The 11,773-nt window shown below is 34.2% G+C and overlaps 1 long non-coding RNA gene across 1 annotated transcript; it reads right to left on the reverse strand.

The window, feature by feature from the left end:
• On the reverse strand, window positions 463–6,231 carry LOC109835175. Its single transcript, XR_002245617.1, has 3 exons — window positions 5,974–6,231; window positions 5,643–5,741; window positions 463–5,466 (listed from the first exon to the last, which is right to left on the reverse strand). It is a non-coding gene; the product is annotated as an uncharacterized LOC109835175 (long non-coding RNA).

Here is an 11,773-nt window from a genome sequence, read left to right on the forward strand (position 1 = left end):
AAATAGGATTCTTTTCACAATAGATGAAACACCAATGTCATATATGTAACAAATATGTTGAAGTAAGATACTCAGGGTTTATGATGTGGGGTTGGGTTTTTCTGTCGTCTATCAAATGCAAGAGTTTACATATCCTAAATTGTGAATACTATGTTATCAATCACAGATGTATCAGATGTTGCATTCTCGCATTATTATAGTTTATAAGGCCAGAAGTTAAAAAGATTGTGCCAGTAGGGTACATTATCATTTACGATGACAGGGTGTATTTGTATATACCTTCCATTAAGTGACTTAGAAACATTCAAGCATTTATTGCTTTATCGTATCTGATATTGGCTACCTGCAAGGCCAAATGCCCTGCAGCATTTCCATCTTCACCTACTAAACTCACTTCCCAGTATTCCGCGTTATCTCTATTCTGGAAGCAGGAACATTAGAACAAGCAGTCTGAATCTGCACAAGTATGATTGGGAGGTTGAAGGGTTTTAAAGTTTCCAAAAGAAATTCAAGCTTCTGATGAGAAGGCAAACTCTATATACATTTGAATTAAAGCTTAGAACACCTTATATACAGCTAGGCATCAGAAGTTCTATTTATTTTTCTGTTACTTTTTTTTTGAAGTAAATTGTGGGTATGGTCTATCCTCTTAAGACAGGGGACATAAGTAAATATTATCCAAAGAAACAGTTTAAATGAGATCCAAAACCAGCATTATTCATAGACTAGTGCTGTGCGTTTCTAGAGAACATAACCAGAAATCAGGAGTTAACACAATTGAAGCTTTCAAAAAACAACTGGCAGTGCTAATTTGTAAAAAGATGTCCGATACCCTATATTAAAGACAATGGTTAAGTTGGAGTGAAAATTTAAGGAGGTCAAACCAATCATTTGGCAAAGGGCCATAAGGGACCTCAAACAGTGGCGGAGCCAAGATTCCTAGTTCGGGAGGCCAATATATATATAAACATCAGAATGGAATAAAATATTATATTAAATAGTATCTACTGGTTAAAATACAAATATATAGTTGCAAACTTGCAATGCATCAAAGAAATATTAAATAAATCAATTGGTAATGCATCAAACAAAGGAAAAAAAATTGAATTGCTAATGCCAACAAGCTGACATTAACAATAACAATCTTACAAATTTACCTCCTTAATTGCAAATAAATAATAATTTTCAATAAATAGTAATAATTTATACATCAAAACAAGAATACATAAAGCACTAATATCAAAAGGAGGGAAAAATAACATACGGGAATAAGTAAGATTTAAAATTTTCAACAAGCTAATAAATTATCAATTTGGCTCTACTACAAATACAAAGAACAATAAAAACTAAGATTTGCTACTAATGGCAAAGTTGTTTTAACACAATACCACTAAATAAAAAATTAGAACAAATAAGTATATTAAACAAGGTATATAGTGATTCTTCACCTTAATCAAAAAAGGCTTTCAAGATTCGACAAAAAAATCGTTCGGACACCCAAGTCAATGAGGTAAGTGACAATTAAGGTTAGATTTGTTAAATAGAAATGAAAATTGGAAAGGGGAAAGAAGAATTGAGAGATTTATGAGTAGTTTTGATTAAAGTTTGTGAAAGAGGAGTACAGAAAGGAAATTTGAGAAGACTTTTTTTTCTTTGTTTTTTCTAGTGCATGGTAGCTTCAATTTTTATTTTTGTTTGTTTATTAAATTAAATCTAATTTGACTTGGGTGGGTGAAGGTTTTGTCAAACCTGATGGTGGAGTGGAGGGGCCAAATTGACTTGGTTTGATAGAGGGACCAAATTGAAATAGTCAATGAAACATTAGCCTATACAAAACCAACTGCCCACATAAATTTCCTATTGAAAAATTAGATTGGTTGGGGGTGACCATGGCCCCCTCTTGCCAATGAATGTCTCCGCCACTGACCTCAAACCTGCCCAAATTTGTTCAATGCAATACGTGACTCAAAATTAGAGTGGTCACCACGTATGGTTTATTGTATGATTTGGAGATCTGTTGTTGGAATGGACTGGAATCAAGGTGTTCAACCTTCAACAACAGGATCATAATGAATGTAATTCATCCTTACTATGAAAATGATTTTCGAGAGTCGATGATTATTTATGTCAATGATTTCCTTTGTGTGGGGTATGGGGATACAATTAATTTCTTGCAGAATAAATGTTGCGATTAAACGTATTTTTCACAGAAATTCTTTTTTGTTTGCTCCCAAGGACTTAGCAAATAGGGACAGATAGCATCTTTCCGAAAAAGAGGCAGACGGATTATTGACACTACTGACTTTGACATAGTTGTAGGGAATAAAAAAGATAAGTTTCTAAACAAATTAAACTCGATTCGGCCAGAACTATCTACCTTAGACGACAACACCTCCATGGACTTAGTGTAACAAAGGATTCTTTGCTGTAAGAGGAACTTCCACTTCTATGGACTTGCTGTTCCTCTTAAACTCAGAGCGTTTATCTGCTGACAATGAAAAACGCCATTCTTCCTGAGGATAACCATCTAAAACATAAATGGCAAGGACCAAACATATGCGTGTTGTATAGAAGTGAAGGAGAAACAATAAATTCATTCATCACCTTCTGAAATGGTCTTATCCGTAAAAAAACTTGGGATAAGTTGTTGATCCATTTTAGGATACATGCACTACAAGCTTCCACAAGCTTCCATCCAGGAAATGCTTGGGGAGGGAACAATCAAAATGTTAACAGTAATAAAATATTGTTCTGGGATTTGGGTGAGGTTACGTCCCTTGAGGAATTGGGAAGTATACTAATAAAGCAATATTCAATGCTTTTGTTGTCTCGCATATCATTAAAGTATCATAACAATATACATTGGTCGTCTATTCTTCCAGGAGGGGACAGGAGCGTGCAGATTAGTTCCTCCAACTTTAATCTATTAGGAGTGACTAAAATAATTTTCCCTGGAGCAAGGGGTGTAGCAGGACAATGTCATGGAGAGACACTAAATATAATTATCCATTTAAAAGTTTCCTTTTGGGTCTCAGGAGTATTGCGTACTTTGGCTCCTAATATTTATCTTCTGTAATGGTCACCCTTGCGTACTTTGGCTTTTTTTTTCCATTGATGTTTTGTCAAATTCTTAGTAATGAAACAGAGAGAAGTGGGGGTGGGGGTGGGGGGGAGTGCATGGTCGCACCCACCTTTTTTCTCACCAAAAAACAAACCCACGAAAGAAAAAGGTCCATAATGAATCTTGAGTATGCAGAATACTCATATACAACAGATTGCAGACAGGGTCGTAAGTCTGTTATCTAGAGAATCTAATTTTAGACCGAGTTATGTCAATGAACTAGACACTTCATACCTATAGCTTAATAGTCCTAAACTTGTGATCTGAACTCAAGACTGCCTTAGGAATGAAAAAGATGAAATGTGGAGCCAAAAACTAGCAATTAGGTTCTTTAGCACATTGCACTGATGGCATGTCAACCCGTACATTGACTAACATATTAGTATGAGATTGAATTTAGTAAGGAAGATAGTTTACCTCTGATACATCTTGGAGAGATCACCAGAGTTGAAAAAGAGAACAGATGCCTATTCTGAGTTTAAGGACATGGAAAATGAACATCCAGCAGATAATTGACAAAAAATTATGTCAACAACTCCACATTTCAAATCTACAGTGCAAGAATTAAATTTTTACATATACCAATAAAATAAATAAATCGAACACGTGCAAAGAATTTAACCTGGACTAGTGCTTTTTTTTCTTTTTTATTTAGAGAATTTTTTATTTTTATTTTTATTTTTTATTTTTTATTTTAATTTTTTTTTTTTGGGGGGGGGATTAAACCAAATAATGTACATAGCAAAACCATATTTGTGTGGGAATGGCACCAAAAAACAGATGGGAGACCAAATATGTTTGTTTTAAGTAATAGTTTGTACGGAGTTAGAGTACTGTAATTATTGATGTGATAAAGTGATGAAAGTTAATTCATAACAACGCCAAAAGAAGCTAGACTAAAAAGTAGTTAGTTAGTTAAACACATTCCGTAGAAATGTTCTAACCATATTTTTTGATAGATTGTCCATATCCCTGACTGAAGTTTAAAACTTCACACGCATCAAGAAAGAACACCAATGTTGAAAATAAAAAATGGGTTATGTAACCCTTGTCCTCGTGTTAAGGGTTAAGGAAAAAAACGTAACACATAAATTAGGTTATATTGTTTATTAATTATTTAGATATTTTATAAATACTAATAATACATAATAACTTTAATATTTAGAATAACCAAACTTTTCAAACATAACATCACAATTATCAAATATAAACCTATAGCATCACAATTTCTTAACAAAAGTTAGTCATATATGACAGTAACAACCGTTCCAAAAAGCGTCATCAAATGATCAAATACATTAACATCGTCAAGTTTAAGGCAATAAAAACAAGTCTAAACACTTCCAACTCTCAAGTTCTTAACTTCACAAAAATATTATAATTCCTAATCAAGTTCACTATGTCAACCAAACTAAACATAGTTATGTAACAACAGTAAGAAATTTTGTATACACAGAGATTGCGTGCAAACTTAATTTCACAAACTCTAGTATTAACTGAAAACTAAGACCTAATCAAAATCAAGTAATAACTAAAAGTAATTATCTAACTAACACAATTAACCCACAAATTAATCTCAGTATTCTAATTTTGTGACAGATTTTAAAAAATTATTTTGAAGGGTAAAGTAGTGGAGTAACAGATTTGATATGACTAATGGTAAATTGGTAATAAAAAAGATTGGAATTTGGAAGGTAATTCAGAATCACTATTTATTGAAAGGATTTACACTGAGATGCCTGATATATAACTGAAAAATAAAAAATTTACCTTATTAGAATCACAGAAGCCGCTGATAGGTGGATGAGTTTTAGAGGAGGCAAAAAGCTAGAGTTTGGGTTGGAAGAGGCGAAGAGATCGTATATTTGCAGAAAGAGAATGGGGTGATCGGGACTACAATGGTAGAGTTTAAATGATTTGGACGGTGGGAGATGCATCAACGCGTCCTAATGAGAGATGCAATTTAACCTTAAAAACCTCATGTTAATTGTTAATTGGTTATATAACGTAACGCATATTTAACGCAATATAACGTGTTTTCTTGGCACCGTTAAGTTACAAAACGGGTTATATAACGGGTTTATTTAAACAATGAGAAGCACATACATCATCCTTGAATTTAGACAAAACTGACTAAAAGTTCATATTTATATGCTATATATTAAAAGCAGTTCCCACATAACTCTATATCTCAACTCCCAGGACAACTCTGTACAACCTTTATGTAAGAATCAAAAGCATAATAAGGTTTTGCGCATGTCGTCTCCCTAAAGAAACTCATGTTTAGGAAAAAGCATGACTACTCTTAGACCTGTTGACACATTCATGACTTCTAGAAACAAACTCTGCATAAAACAACAGATACTTGCAGGTTATATTCGGTGTAACGTCAACATAATGTATACTCAAGAGTTAAGAGTAAGCATATAACAAGTTGCTCAATTTAACATGCCCCGCTAAGTGCTAAAATTCAAGCATGATGTTCACTAAAAGCAATAGCGTAAGATAAATAGCAATTTACCTATATCCACCCCGCATCTGCTTTGTTTCCACTACTCCAGCATATATATCATCGAACACCTTATCTGCATCTTTCAGTGCCAATCTAAAACTTCCCCTACTGCATCAAAGATCATAAGTTGGCGAATTTCTTCAAATTTTAACCAAATTATTCAGCATCCCCATAATAATAATAAATGAAAACCAAACACCTTTGTATGAAAGAAGTCAATCCAAACAACCACAAAAACCTAATTTCACACAACGAAGTACAGCAAGTTACCAAAGAAACCAAAATAATCCGTTTCTTAAACGAAAGAAAAAGGTATAATTCGCTTATTACTACCACTTACTTCTTTCTGCAAGTAGAAACCATCTAAGATCATGGCCTGAGAGAAAAGACGAAAATTTTTGAGAAGAAACGAAAAAAATTTGACTTTTTCCCCCACGCTTCCTCTTTTCTCTATGAGCGTTGAATTGGGAATTTCTAATGAATTTGACAGGAAAACGCCCATTTAGCTAAGCCCCTCGTTGATTAAGCCCACGTGGTCAATTTGATAATTTTGATTTTTAAAAGTTGGGGTGGAAATTTGTATTTAACACGCGCGGAAATCGATTAGCAATGCCGCCCCTTGTAAAGTCAAAGCGTGAGAACGTCGAGAAGGAAAGGTTTAAACCATGAATCACATGACAAATTAGACTTTAATCATCACTAATATTAACCATCATTAATAAATTACTACTAGTATATAGCACGTGTCTTTTAGCAATTATCAATTTTGTTTTTATTTGTGAATAAAAAATAATCTTGTATCTTACCTCGGGTAAAAAAAAGATAAAACTTTAATTTATAGGTGATAGTGAGGAGAATTATGTATCATAAAACATAAAACTTCTCAAATGTATTTTATGGTCATTCTCTTTTAGAAATCTAAAATCATAACTTAATCTTTTCAACTAATGTTTGTGTTGATGTTAATATCAAACAGATATTATAATGGGGGTGAGGTTGATTGGGGTGCTGCTAACTTCTTCGAATATCTGATCTTGAGTTGAGTAGCTTTAGCCTGCACAAATAGAAATTCATGAGAGGACGGGGACTAGTTCCCCCATTGTTCCTCCGGCGATCAAGTCAGTTGATGGACATGAATGGGAAAATGATGAACTGTGTGAGTTCTTAAGTGTGCTGGGGATGAGCCCCCTAGTACTTTAAGGGGTAGCTCCTTGCAGATTGTTGGGGACTGGGGGGATTTGAACCGGGGTGCGGCGGACTCCAAAGGGAGTTTAAGTGGAGGTACTGACCAAGGTTCCCTTGTCAACAAAAAAAAAAGTGTAGTGCAGTATAATTCTCAGATATTGCTTACTTTGGTATTTGGAATAGTACATCTATTTATAGTGGCGAAAAAAAGGATAGAACGATAATCTCGGCTGAATACAGTATGGCATGGCGGCTACGTCAGCACCTACTTTACAGGTGTCGGTCAACGAGTGGAGGAGAGGACACCTCGGTATTTAATGCGAAGTGATTAGGGGCATGGTGGTGCCGTCGTGGTCCAATGTGTCATGAAGACTATTGGGGCTAGAGGAATGATAGCGCCTGCCAAGCATTTAATGTCACGCTGACGCACTGTCAGTGGGAGAGACTCGAGGTTGAAGTCGTCCTTTAGCTTGGTCGAGAAGTAATGCCTTTCAAGTCAACCTCGCGAGGCGTCAAATAACTGGTCGAGTGAGCTCGTAGTGGGTCGTCTTCGACAAGAGAACCGATAAGTGTTAGACCCTAGAGGGGGGTGATTAGGGTCTTATGCTAATCTAATCCGATTAAATGCCAATTAAAATTAATTAATAAGTTATCCTAGCAAATATGAAATACCACAAGATATATAAGCTAGGATAAGCAATGCAAACAAAGAGATATAATATATGAACACAAGGGTAAACAATGTAAACAAGATAGTGGATGATATAGATAATGAGCTAATGACAATGGCGATATAAGATATGAACATAAATATGAATGAACGCCAAAGCACACTCAAACAAGCAATATGATCACGGAGTTCGGACCTTCCGTCCTACGTCTCCGCTCCCCACTCCCGGGGAGAAATCCACTAACACAATCCGGTTTGGAAGCCGGAACTTCTTCTACACACTCGGTTTTCTAGCTAACCGAAAACTCTACAACTCACACTCTTGCAATCACACTCTACACCCACTAAGTGTTGGACCTAGCCGTGTCTCCCTCAAGTGCTCGGTGACACCCTCTCTCTAGGCACGTTAACCGACGCCACTCCTCTTGGGACGATCCCCGACTCTCACCACACACTCCTCACTCGGTGTACAAGTGTATTACAAAGTGATTCTCACAATAAGCACAAATATGACAAATGATTGTTCTCAAAACAAAGTGAGAACTCAATTAAGCACAACTCTTAGTCACAAACCCACAACCCCAAATTATACTATGAATGTAAATACAATAAGCTCAAAAGGTTGTGTGTGAACAAAGAGATATAAATCAAAACTAAACTCAATGTAGTTCTAGCTTAATAACAATGATAATCAAATATATAAAAAAGCTAGAAATAGAGTTTAGAAAACTTCTCAATATATCAAGAGTTGGAGGGAGAATAGTTGAATGCCCAAACACCAATAGATGATCTCCTCAAGCTCTTGTAGAATTGAATCACAAAAACAAACTCTCAATTTGCTTAAAAGCTTTTTAAACACACTTAAACCAAACTAAAACCCTTGTTAAAAACTTTATTAAACTTGATTAAAAACTCTCTTAGTTAACTTGAAAAGACATCAGCAATGGGGTATATATACCCACTAGAAATCTCAGCAAAAAAAACCCCCAAAACAAAATGACCAAAAACCCCAGCAAACAGCTCAGAGAAAGAGCCGTTAAAAAGCAACGGCTATATTGTCGGTCGACCGAAAATTCCGTCGGTCGACCGATGAGAGCAAAAACACGAAGAAAACGTTCTGGACCATCGTCGGTCGACCGGAAATTCTGTCGGTCGACCGATTTGAGCTCTCGGTCGACCGGACCGGTCGACCGATGACTCTCTGGAAAAATACTGACGAATGGTCAATTGACCGGTCGACCGTACCGGTCGACCGAAAACAGACATTTCAGAAAACAAAGCTGATTTTAAAACACTGTTTAAAAATATCAAATAAATTCCAAAAAATGTAAAACTTTGGGGAATGATTGTAGACATGATAATAAACATGCTACAACGACTGGTTTCGAAAAAGGACTTCCCAAATGAAAAATATCATCATTTTACAAAATAGTCCAAAACATGAAAATATGAGATACTTGAATTTTGATGTTTTGACATAAACCAACTTTTGAAACTTTGTGAAATGTTTTTGTAGACTTAGTAAAACATGTATAAACTGATATTGAAGTCTATAAACTAAGAATACAATATTTTCACAAAATTGCATATTCTATGCAATGTTTTCAAAAACATAATAGAAAATATGAAATATAGAATTTCATATATATAACCATAAAAACTCAAAACATATGTATGTATATATATAACTATATATATGCATAGAAACCAAAACTTATATATATATATATGACTATATATATATATATACGAAGAAACCAATAATAAATGTGTGTGTATAGATAATTGAGCTTAGAGTATATAACACACATAATATAAACTCCTAAACTAAATTACCCAAGCTTGATTGGTCTTCAATATGCTTGACTTGGTAATCTTTGCGGATGAAGCTTGAACTTGATCTTTAACTTGAATTGTACGTTGCTTCACTCCACAATTCCTCCAACCTCCATTTGATATTGTTTGTTAAACATCATCAAAACAAGAAGGCCAACAATCTTCCCCTTTTTGATGATGACAAACAATTTACAAAAAGAGATATATGCATGAAAGGAAATGAATTGTAATTCACATGCATATAAACAAACAAGATAGATATACTCACAATATTTCTCCTCCTTTGACAACATCAAAAAGGGGACAAAAGAATTAAGAGAGCGAAAGCTCCCCCTATCAATAAGCATGTATGAGTATAACACATAAAAAGATATAAGGATTGCTCCCCCTATCAAAAAGCCATATAGAATATATGCAATGAAGACCATGGCAAACATATGTGAGCAAGCATAGATGAGAAATATGCTAAACACCACTCACATACAAAAAGACAAAATGAGGACACATAATGATATGACATTATAAAGATAGTGTCTCATTATAAAAACCATGTATAATAATAGATTTATGAAATCAAAAGAAGAGGAACATGAGAATCATGCAAAAAGTTTTCAAATGAAAACAAATCAATCAAATGAAATCATAAATCAACCATTTAAACCAAAAATGATGTTTGAAAAGAAAAATTTTCTTTACATAACTTGATCAAACCACTCATAGAATACATTATAAGGCACGAATAGATGATCCATAAGCACAAACATATAAATATCATCATATAGGTGAATTATAATGAATTCAAAAGCAACAAATCAAAACATAATTTTTAAGAGAGGCAACAATTATATCAAGCTCTTGAGCTTGTTCCAACCCATATAATCATTTTAGCATCCGGTAAACTTGATTTGGGAATAAACACCTAATAAATCCGGAGGGTTATATAAACGTAGTCCTCTCATGAAAGCAAATCAAATAATCATGAAAACAAAAGATTTTAACCAATAAAAGGAATTGTTTTCATAAAATTTTAAAATACATTTTTTGAAACCAAGAAAAAGAAAAAGTACTAAAATTCTTGGCTTTAAAAATCATTTTGGCACCCAAGTATTCTTGGTGCTGGTTTGTTTAGGGACATGACCCCTATCATTAAAGCTCAAAGTCCTAGGGTTATGAACCCTCTTGGACATATATGGTGCACGGGATCGGTCATAGCAATAATTACTCAAATGACCCTTCCGATTGCAATATGTACAATGGAAAGGAAGCATTTGCTTATGTTGACCATTAAAAGGTGCACGTGGAACATTTGCAAATAAAGATTGTCTTTTAGAATTATTTTGCAAATGAGAAACATCATTAAATAAAGGTGGTCTACTTGAGAAATTTGGCAAGTTTGAATAATTTTTTGAATCATAACAAAACTTTGCCAAATGGCCAAATCTACCACAAACATCACATTTAAACTTTTGTGGTTTAATAAAATCATTTGGCAGAGGTAAAGTCTTTTTCAAATCATAGCAAAATTTTGCCAAATGGCCAAAACGTCCACAAATATCACATTTAAACACATTTGCATGTTTATGATGTGCATGATAAGCGTATGCATGTGTATGTGATGAGGAAGCTACATGAGATGCACAAGAAAGATTAATATTCTTATGTTTTTGTGCATCATAGCAAAATTTAGCTAGATGGCCTTTACGGCCGCAAATTGAACACTTATAAACTTTGCTATATATGTGTGCATGATGAGTAGATGATGATTTAGACTTGGCACACATATCCATAAGCTTCTTATGATTATTGATGCATGTTTTCAAAGTTGAATCTAAGGATGAAATGCATTTTTTCATAAGATTCAAGTCTTCATTTTTTGGCACATATGCACCTTTAGAAGTAGAACATAAATAGTTATCTATAAAAGAAGCCGTATCATTTTGTATGTTCTTTACTTCTAACATGGCATTATCTCTTTCATGAGTTAAGCTAGAAATGGATGATGTTAATTTTTTATTTTCCAAGTTTAACATATCATTGTTTTCTTTAAGATTTTCATTTTCTTTAGCAATGATATCAAACTTGGATACTAGCTTCTCATGATCGGATTCTAAATTATCATGCTTGCATTTTAAATCATTAGAATATTTATGTAATTTGTTGTAGGCATGCAATAATTTCTTAGATGCACAAACAAGTTCATCACTAGATAATTCATTATCGGGTTCGAACTTGCAAACCTCACTAGGGCTATCGCCTAGTGGCCGTGTGCATGATGAAGCTCCAATATTACTTGAGGAAGAGTCCGCCGGAATCCTTTGGATCTCCTCCAGGTTACCATGATGTGCTTCTATGAATGTCCATAATTTGTAAGCACTATCACAAGAAACAAGCTTGTTAGAAATAGAAGAATCAAGTGCATTATGCATATATTCTAACACAATCTTGTTCA

This window comes from Asparagus officinalis, chromosome 3 (assembly GCF_001876935.1).
Source record: "Asparagus officinalis chromosome 3, Aspof.V1, whole genome shotgun sequence".
NCBI lineage: Eukaryota > Viridiplantae > Streptophyta > Magnoliopsida > Asparagales > Asparagaceae > Asparagus > Asparagus officinalis.